Below are 9245 nucleotides of genomic sequence, written 5' to 3'. Positions count from 1 at the left end.
TGAGTTTGTTCTCTAAAGTAATCTTGGTTAAAAAAGAAAAACGTCCATCTCAAGAGGTCTGTCACACAGACCTGTGGATGCCGCTACTGAATGCAAAACAGCAAAAGACGCCTTAAAATTATAGGCATCCTGGTCCTAGGGCTGATGTGCATGGATCTGGGACCCAGCAGAGGGGGAGAAGGAGTGGGGACCTCTCAGCTTTTCCAGGCTCCATGCTCTTCCCTCATCTCGTTTCCCCAGAGCTTGGGTGACTGCTGCCATCCGGCTGAGGTCGTGGAGGTGGGATACCCAGAAAGATGGGGAGAAGGGGCAAGTACCAACTAGGAAAGAGATTCTGGGGCTCCTTCTCTGTACAGGAAGTCCCCTACATATGAACGGGTTCTGTTCCAAAAGCACATTCGTAAGTCCAGCAAAGTTAGCCTAGGTACCTAACTAACACAATCGGCTATATAGTACTGTACTGTAATAGGCGTATAATACTTTTCACACAAGTAATACCTAAAAACAAACGCTAAAAATAAAGAAACCTTTTTTTTTTTTTTTTTTTGATACGCGGGCCTCTCACTGTTGTGGCCTCTCCCGTTGTGGAGCACAGGCTCTGGACGCACAGGCCCAGCGGCCATGGCTCACAGGCCCAGCAGCTCCGTGGCACGTGGGATCCTCCTGGACCGGGGCACGAACCCACGTCCCCTGCATCGGCAGGCGGACTCTCAACCACTGCACCACCAGGGAAGCCCAAGAAACCATTTTTAATCTTACAGAACAGTACCTTGAAAAGTACAGTAGTACAGGACAAGAGCTGGCATACAGGGGCTGGTAGCAGTACCAGCTATATCACCGGTACCTTTACGCTTGCTTCTGGACATCCTCGGCTAGAAATAAAGATATTGTACTACTGTACTCTCTACAGTACTGTAAAGTACACAAAAGCACAACCCCTTGCAGAGGATGCACGGACGTGACAACGTACGCCAGACACGTGAACTAGCTTACGTGATGGGACATGCGAACGCAAGTTCGCATCTTTGAAAGTTCACGACTTGAAGGTTTGTATGTAGGGGACTTACTGTACTTTAATTGTAGGTTAACAAGTGGTTACAAAAATTATGTAGAGAGGCCTCTGATACCCACAGGCCAGTTTCCTCTATGGTTAGATATCACATAACCACACTGCAATATCCAAACCAGGAAATGTCCATTGCTGCAATGTGCAAGGTGCCGCGTCATCATCTGTGTAGATTTCTGTATAGGGCGATTCCCTCACTAGACAGATCTCCCATTGCTGTTCCTTTCTGTCACACAAAGGGCTGTGGCAGGAACAGAGATGGAGGATAGAGGCAAGAAGGGGGCCCAGAAACTTCTCGTCTTCGTGGATACAATAGTTTTCATACGGCATGGTACCTGCTTCTGTAAGCCACAGCCCCGTGACTAAACATGTCCTGCATACTTACCCTATAAGAGAAGGAGAAGAGCCTACAACAGGCTCTTTTTGATCGACACAGACAGGTTTACCCTGAGAGAAATGGTGGGAAGAGTGTTGACGTGGATAATAGTACCTTGATCAAGAGAAGATTCCAGGGTACCACCAGGAGAGGCAGGTGACAGTGCTGGAGGGGAGGAGATTGGTTAATGAGGCATGTAGTTGTTTTGGGTCCCCAGGCCCTGAAAGGTGTGCGTACTAACGTAAAACACAAGACCAAATGACTTGTATTGTTATCTACATGTGTACCAAACCACCTGTTTGTCCAGCACCACTAAATGAAGTTTCCCCTCGTGAGAATAAGTTGTCTAGACAAGTAAAGGTGAATACACCTTTAACACCTGGTATTCATTAGACCGCTTAATGGAAATTTTTCTAAACTGAAATGTGAATCTCTCTGCTTCTTAAACAATACACCTCTTACTGAAATACACATTTCTTGTCGGCATGCTGTGTGCTGGAAAGAACATCACCCCACTGTGTTTTTCAAAGGAACTAAGTTCTGGTAGCACTTCTGCGTCCATTGAGCTGAGTTGCTAACAGCCACATAGGCTCATCAGTTCCCTTGCTCTTGAGGGTTGCTCTTTTGATCTAGAACCACCTAGAACCATCTAGAACGAACCGCTCTGGGCTCCCCACCCGACCCCTGCCCTCACTAGAGCAGCTCCTCCTTTATCTTACTATTTATTTTGTGGTATTAGAGACCTGCCTGAGATTTTGTTTGAGAATAGGACATGTTGATGAGAAATATTTTGAAAACCAACAGATCAGACAATCGCTTTATGATCCTGTGAATCTAGTTTGCCCTCAGCTAGGGCTCACAGCTGGAATATTGAGGTTCTCTAGGATTTTAAAGATTTTCCCAGTAGATATTGCAGCTGCTCATCACTCTGTCTCTCCCACGTGCTGTTTGTGATTTCTGGAGGGAACAGGATTCCAGCCAAAGACCATGGCCTGGCCCTGCCCCCTCCCCCCAGACCACAGACTTTGCTCTGAGCAGCATTCCAGTTCCCTCTCTCAAGGAAGGTGAAGATCCATCCATAAACATTGAGCTTCAAATCATTGGAGATAAAGTATGAACTGCTTGAACGAACCATCAGGAAGGAGCCAAGACTTGATTGTTTTGAAAAATCCCCCCCATTGGCCCAGAGTGGAATGAGGAAACACCATGGTTGATGGATAAGGAAACATAGCTGTCTTTCTGTAAAATTAACAGATTCTCAGGGGACATAACGCGCCCTCCATGGCTCCCCTCCTCCAGGACGGAGCTCTCGCTCTCTTCCATCTGTGCCTGTTCACCCAACAGCACTGTACACACCGTCGTCTGTCTCTTTATTTAAAAAAAAGATCTCAGGTGAAGCAACTAGCGCCTCCTCTGGCAGCTTCATTTCCTCATTTGTTGATGCAACAGAAACAAGGCTCTGAAAGTTATAGTTTAACAGAATCCCAGGCATACATAATATTAAAAATTATTTCTTCGATGTTATGAGATTAAAACTCTGGCCCACTCCCTGGATAATGGATCATATAATTATATTTCCTTTGAAACTGTTGTGTAATATTTCAGGTTCTAAATAACACCCTCACCCATGGCCTAAATCAATGGGGAAGTATTAATAGCCAGGAATATCAGTGATGGAACCATCCGTAAAATCATATATAGGCAAGCTTTATTTTTGCCGGGTAAGCCTTTAATTCAGACATAGTCTTTCACTGAAAGTAAAATTATGGTACAAATGGTCAGGAAAACAAATTGTCCGTGTGCATTTGCTGGTCCACAGAAGAAATAGGTTAAGGGTGACAGCTTTGGATGCTCTAAGATAATTAACTTTTTAAACTCATAAATTCTTATTTTACGGCTGCCTACAGATTAATCAACATCTGTTTAAAAGTGGAATTTTGCAAAGGGGCCTCATGAACATTGTAGGATTGTATATCTTTACCAAAATTCTTTCCATCCACTTTCTAAGCCGATGACAAAACTGTTCTACGGATGGTGGGCCTTGCACTCTGTTCCACTCTGAGGCTATTAAATAATATTTTTTAAAGTTATTTTATCTTTTTCCTCCTCCAAAAGAGCATCTTTGGTATTATATGGTGTTATTTCGTATTTATAAATTACAAGATTATTCAGAGTTGCTTGCTGTCTATCAAAGATTAACCATCCAATCAGGGAAGACTGTGACCAAATTTGGGAGAAAAGCGATGACATTGCAATTTGGTGACAGTGGCCGTGAGACTCACCAGGCCCCCTCGCTTGTCATCGGAGCGCACTGCTCCCCGAGGTCTACCCCCTGCCCTGTTCTCCTGCGTGGCCTCCTGGTCAACCAGCTTCTCAGCTGCCTCAGGTCCCAAGGCCTGTGCTAAACCGCAGCACCAGGCCACTCTCGCTCTCAAGCTTTGCCAGCCCACACGTGACCCCTGTGCAGACCAAGGCAGAGATGGCACCTTGGACCAGCGGTAGATGGAGATACACGTCTATGAATCTGGGGTTCCTGCAAACGCAGGAACCAAGAACAGCCCCCGAGAGAAAACGCAAGTGAGAGTTACTTTCGAGGTTAGAATGAGCTGTTGGCAAGAGCCGTCCAATGACGGACGCTCGAGAAAAAGAGAGAAAAGGCCATGTTGCGAGCCAATCCCAGGAGGGAAGAAGCACCACGGTGGCTGATGCCCGCCCCGGGTCTCCCTCTGAGCGGCGAGGCTTTCCGCGTAAGGCGCCCCTCCCCAGCCCCTCCTCCACTCCCCGGGAGAGGGAGCCCCACCCACACTCCTCTCCCTCTTCGTGGATGCCAACTTTCAGTGGATACCCGGCCCGTACCCAGCCCTGAGCTGGCCTGTCACCTGGGCTGCCACCTGCACAGTCTCCTGCCAGCCTCACCACCATCTCACAGAGAAGCGGAGCCCCTCATCCGCCTTCACAGAGGCAGAGACTCAGAATGTAAGTAACGCGTCTGTGCTCACATGACTCCAAATCCGTGTCAGAACCAGTGAAAACCCAATGGCTGCGTGGCAGCAGAACTGCCTGCCCCCTTCTGAGCTCAGAAACTGAGGCTTCCTTGGTCCTCAGGCCGAATCTTCTGGTCGCCAGCTGCCATCAGAGACTTCAGCCACCAGGCACCCCAGGCCCACCTTTGAACGCAGAGGAAGTCTAAATACCCTTCTTCATAGTGTTTATTCAGATAACCTCTGTGTCTCAACAATTCTCAGCCATTAGTTAAGTTGTATGCCTTCACAGGCATCAAAACATTCATAAAAAATTATGGACGTAATTTCCCACTTTGACCATTGGATAAAAAACATGTGAAATTCTAACATTTTTTGCATTCAAATGTAGTCTTCTTAGGGGCAGGACAGGAATAAAGACGCAGACGTAGAGAATGGACTTGAGGACACAGGGAAGAGGAAGGGGAAGCTGGGACGAAGTGAGAGAGTGGCGTGAACTTATACACATTCCCAAATGTAAAATAGATAGCTAGTGGGAAGCAGCCGCATAGCACAGGGAGATCAGCTCGGCGCTTTGTGTCCACCTAGAGGGGTGGGATAGGGAGGGTGGGAGGAGACACAAGAGGGAGGGGATATGGGGATATATGTATACATATAGCTGATTCACTTTGTTATACAGCAGAAGCTAACACAGCATTGTAAAGCAATTATACTCCAATACAGATGTTATAAAACAATGTACTCTTCTTTCTAGATGTTAATGATTACGAGCAGACGAACCTGGGTCCAAGTGTAACCTGAACAACAAAAGACCCGCCGCAGCTCCCTGTGGCTCGTTGTCTGAAGCGCTGAGTCCGTTAACCGGCTTTGATTTGCAGTCACCTTACACACTCAGACCCTTACAAGGTACTGAAAATATTTGTTCTTATGTGCTTGGACAAGTTTCTTCCTTTTTTTTTTTTTTTTGTTGTGCAATGGTATGACTATATTTATTGTGCCTGGGAGGCAAGGTGAGGGAGAAATCTCAACAGACAGAAGGTGGGAAAAGTCTGGAGTCCCCTGTAAACGTCAGGAAGGTCCCTGCTGGACCCGTCACAGAATATGAGAGGAGGCCAATAGATCATTCCCTTTGTTTCTCCCCTGGGCTTCCTGAGCTTCTCGAAGTTCTTCAGGATGCTGTCGTAGAACACAGTATAAGCCTCGCAGATCTCCATGACCGTCAGCCGGATATCCCAGGACTCTGCCTCATCCAGCTGGTGCCCCCGTCGCCGATAATCACCCACGTGGGGCTGCTCAGCTGCTGTGGTCACGGCGTCAGAGCGCTCAGAGCAATATTCGGAGGTCTGAGTGTGGAAGCCTTCCGGCTTGCTGTGGAGGGTGGTCATCGCTCAAACACCTCCTCCTGGACAGCCATGCCTAATTTTTCCCATCCTCAATCCGAGGGATCTGCAGCTGCAACCAGGTGGTGACCAGGTTGAGCTTCTCGGTGACATCCTTGCTGTCAGGCTTCAGGCGCTGCAGGAGGACCTTCTCGTTGCAGTTCGCGGGGCCACAAAGAGCACCTCTGTCGTCATCTTCCTCTTTCTTCTTTTCCTCCTCGTATTCCTTCTCCTGCTGTTTCTTCCGCTGCTCCTTTTCTTTCTCCTTGAGTGGATCAGGCCCTGGGATGTCCAGGGGGCCTTCAGATGGTTCAGGTTGGCTTCATTGAGAGCTGGTTCCTTTAAAAATGCATCCAACTCAGAAATCTTCTTGGAGAAATAGCTCCCGAGCGGGTCTCTGTCTTACCACATGGGTCTTCACGGAACACAGCCACCTTGGCTTGGGCTTCGGGCAGGACCCTGAGCGTGGCCATGGCCGGGGCGGGGGTCTAGCGCCGCCCGCGGAGTCAGGACTGGGCACGGGGAAGGGAAAGCGAAAGCAGCACTCGCTCTCCTTCCCGCGTGGCCCTCCTGGGGAGTTGGGGTTCTGGAGGAGGCCGGGGGGGCGCAGACGGGAGAGAGGCTAGGAGTCGAGAGACCCGTGTCCGGCGCCCCGGCGCCCCGCCTCCCCGGCGCCGCCCGTCTTTCAACTCGGAAACGTGTATTTCAATCACAGTTTAGTATTGAAGTAAAGATGGAAGGAATTCCATTTGCCATTTTGGAATCTTGTTTCAAAGACTTGGAGGAAATTAGAATTCCAACATGATGAAAAGTTAACGTGTGTATCCCAAACGGTGTATATCGTGTGAAACTTGGAACGGGAGAGAGAGCGCGCTATAAATGCATAATTAAATGTACTCCTCAGAAACTCACTTTCAAACTACAGGCAGTGATTCAATTTCACCAACATTTTGGTCTTGTTCAGGGAGGGGAGCACAGGCCTCTGGAAATGCAATTCTAATCCTAGGCTTTCTGGAATCCTCTATCATCTGAACCTATAACCGGTCTTTACTTTGCTGTGCTTTGCTCATGGGACCACGTGAAGTTAATGCCAAAAGGAATGTAGCGTTTCATTAAAAACTGTGTTAAGCTGTCACTCTAGTATATGAGTAAAATCATTCAAGAAGCATAAAATGCAAAGGCTAAAGAGACCTCAAAGTCCACTTCACTCACTCACCTCATGTTATAGGCAGAAACTGAAGCTGGGAGACATGGGCCCGTTCAAGGGGGTGCGGCCGACTTATCTCGTTGCTGATGGGGTGCCAGATGGTGGGGAAGCGTGGGATTGGATGGGATCTGGAGACCCAGGTGTGGGTTATAACTCTTGCCACTTCCTGGCTCTTGGGCTATTACCTCCCTGGGTCTCAGCGTTCTCATCTGTATAATGAAGATGTGATTTATTCTACAGACATTAAACAGAAAGCTGTATGTAAAATGCCTGGTTTATGGAGTAGACACATGGAAGGGTTCTTTTTTCCTTTTAGGAAACGTTATTTCTAAAAGCATCTCGAGCTGGCAGATGTGATGGGACGGTCTATCTCACGTCAGTCTTGCGTCATCCTATTCCACTGATCAGCTGTATCGTTCGGTGCGGCCCTTCCTTGGGCAACCCTATGCGCTGTTACATCGGGTCACCACGGAAGGCATGATATTCCATGATAAGACCCAGTGATTGCTCCTGGAGGGCTGATCTCCTAGATGTACCCGAACGTATGAGCTCCCCAAATGACACTCCTCTGGGCCCATGGGTTGAAGATGTATATGGCTTCTCCTGCTTGTTGAAGACTTATTAGTTTAGAATGCTCTTGTCCTTCCCAAATCCAGCTTCGCAACCTTTAATACTGATGACCTCCCACCTGCCATAAACCTAGAGTTTCAGTGGAGGTTTCCAGTACCCCTGGAGAGTAGCAGAATCTTCTGGTCTTTCTGTGAATTAAGGACTCCTCATTCTCTAGATATTCAAGGAAATGAAGAGCTTAAGTTTCCAAAATGCCAAAGATTTTTAAAACTTTTCTCCCCCTTGTTACAAGGAAATTTCTGTTCATCACAGAAAACTCCCCAATCCAGAGAAACATACAGAAGAAAATGAAAATCATCCCTATGTACCAACCAGAGATGATTTTCCCAAATTTTTTCACATTTGGGATCATAATGTAATAGAGGTTCTAACACGCTTTCTTATTTTATATACGACGTAAGGCCAGCTTTTTCTATTGTCATTAAATATTCTTCCACGATAACTTCCCTTAGTGGCTGTAGCATAACATATCCGTGTCTGGCAGGGCAGACACTAAAATAAAAGACATTTTCATGAGCAATCAAAGGAAAAATGAGTGCCCTGGTCTTGAATGGATTAACTATACTGTGGATCAATTAACCTGAGCAACCAGTTTTTGATATATCATGAAATTTGGGGCAGGGATGACGTGCAATATTTCCGTTAAGTTTCAAATAATATCTGTTACGTAACTTGATAGTACAATAGGCTAATATATAACTCAATCTAAAAAAGGCAGCCTCTTTTTATAATTAAGCAAACCAATAGAACAAAGGCACAGGAAGTACTTTAAAAATATATAATTATGGAAGACAAGAGCCATTTCAGAGAAAACAGGAAGAGTGTGCAGGCATGATTAGCCTAAGCGTGGAGACAAGAAAGCCACCATGATGTGTGAGGTCTACTTCCTGTAGTCCAGGAATTGGTGCTTAGCTGGGGGGGTGGGGGTGGTGAGAGCAGGGATGGGGGCCACAAGCTGGAAGTCAGCATCCCCATCCTGCTGAATGACTCCCGGGCTCTTGTTCATCTCAAATACTTTTTTTTTTTAATTGAAGTATAGTTGATTTACAATGTTGTGTTCACAGAGCACCGGGCTGAGCTCCCTGCGCTACACAGCAGGTCCCCACTAGCTTTCTATTTTACACATGGTGGTGTATTTATGTCAAACCTAATCTCCCAGTTCGTCCCACCCTCCCCTTCCCCCCCGTGTCCACACGTCCATTCTCTACATCTACGTCTCTATTCCTGCCCTACACATAGGTTCATCTGTACCATTTTTCTAGACCTAGATGGGGGGAGGGTGGTAGAGAGGTCCAAGAGGGAGGGGATATAGGTATACATACAGCTGATTCACTTCATTGTACGGCAGAAACTAACACAACATTGTAAAGCAATTTTACTCCAATAAAAAAAAATAGAAAAAAACAATGTTGTGTTAATTTCTGCTGTACAGCAAAGGGATTCGTTGTACATATATATGCATTACTTTTTTAATATTCTTTTCCATTATCACAGGATATTGAATATAGTTTTCTGTGCTACACAGCAGGATCTTGTTGTTTATCCATGTTTGATGAATAGCTGGCATGTGGCAGGCACCTTGCCGGGCTTGGGGACACAGAGTTGC

The 9245-nt window shown here is 46.7% G+C and overlaps 1 pseudogene; it reads right to left on the bottom strand.

Annotated features, from left to right (window-relative positions):
- Nucleotides 1-5402: 5402 nt before the first annotated feature.
- Nucleotides 5403-6350, bottom strand: LOC101276698 (proteasome activator complex subunit 1-like; annotated as a pseudogene).
- Nucleotides 6351-9245: the final 2895 nt, after the last annotated feature.

The sequence above is a fragment of the Orcinus orca genome, chromosome 18, assembly GCF_937001465.1.
Source record: "Orcinus orca chromosome 18, mOrcOrc1.1, whole genome shotgun sequence".
Classification (NCBI taxonomy): Eukaryota; Metazoa; Chordata; class Mammalia; order Artiodactyla; family Delphinidae; genus Orcinus; species Orcinus orca.
The sequence above is the reverse complement of the archived record's forward strand: the minus strand, read 5'-3'. Positions and strand labels throughout refer to the sequence as shown.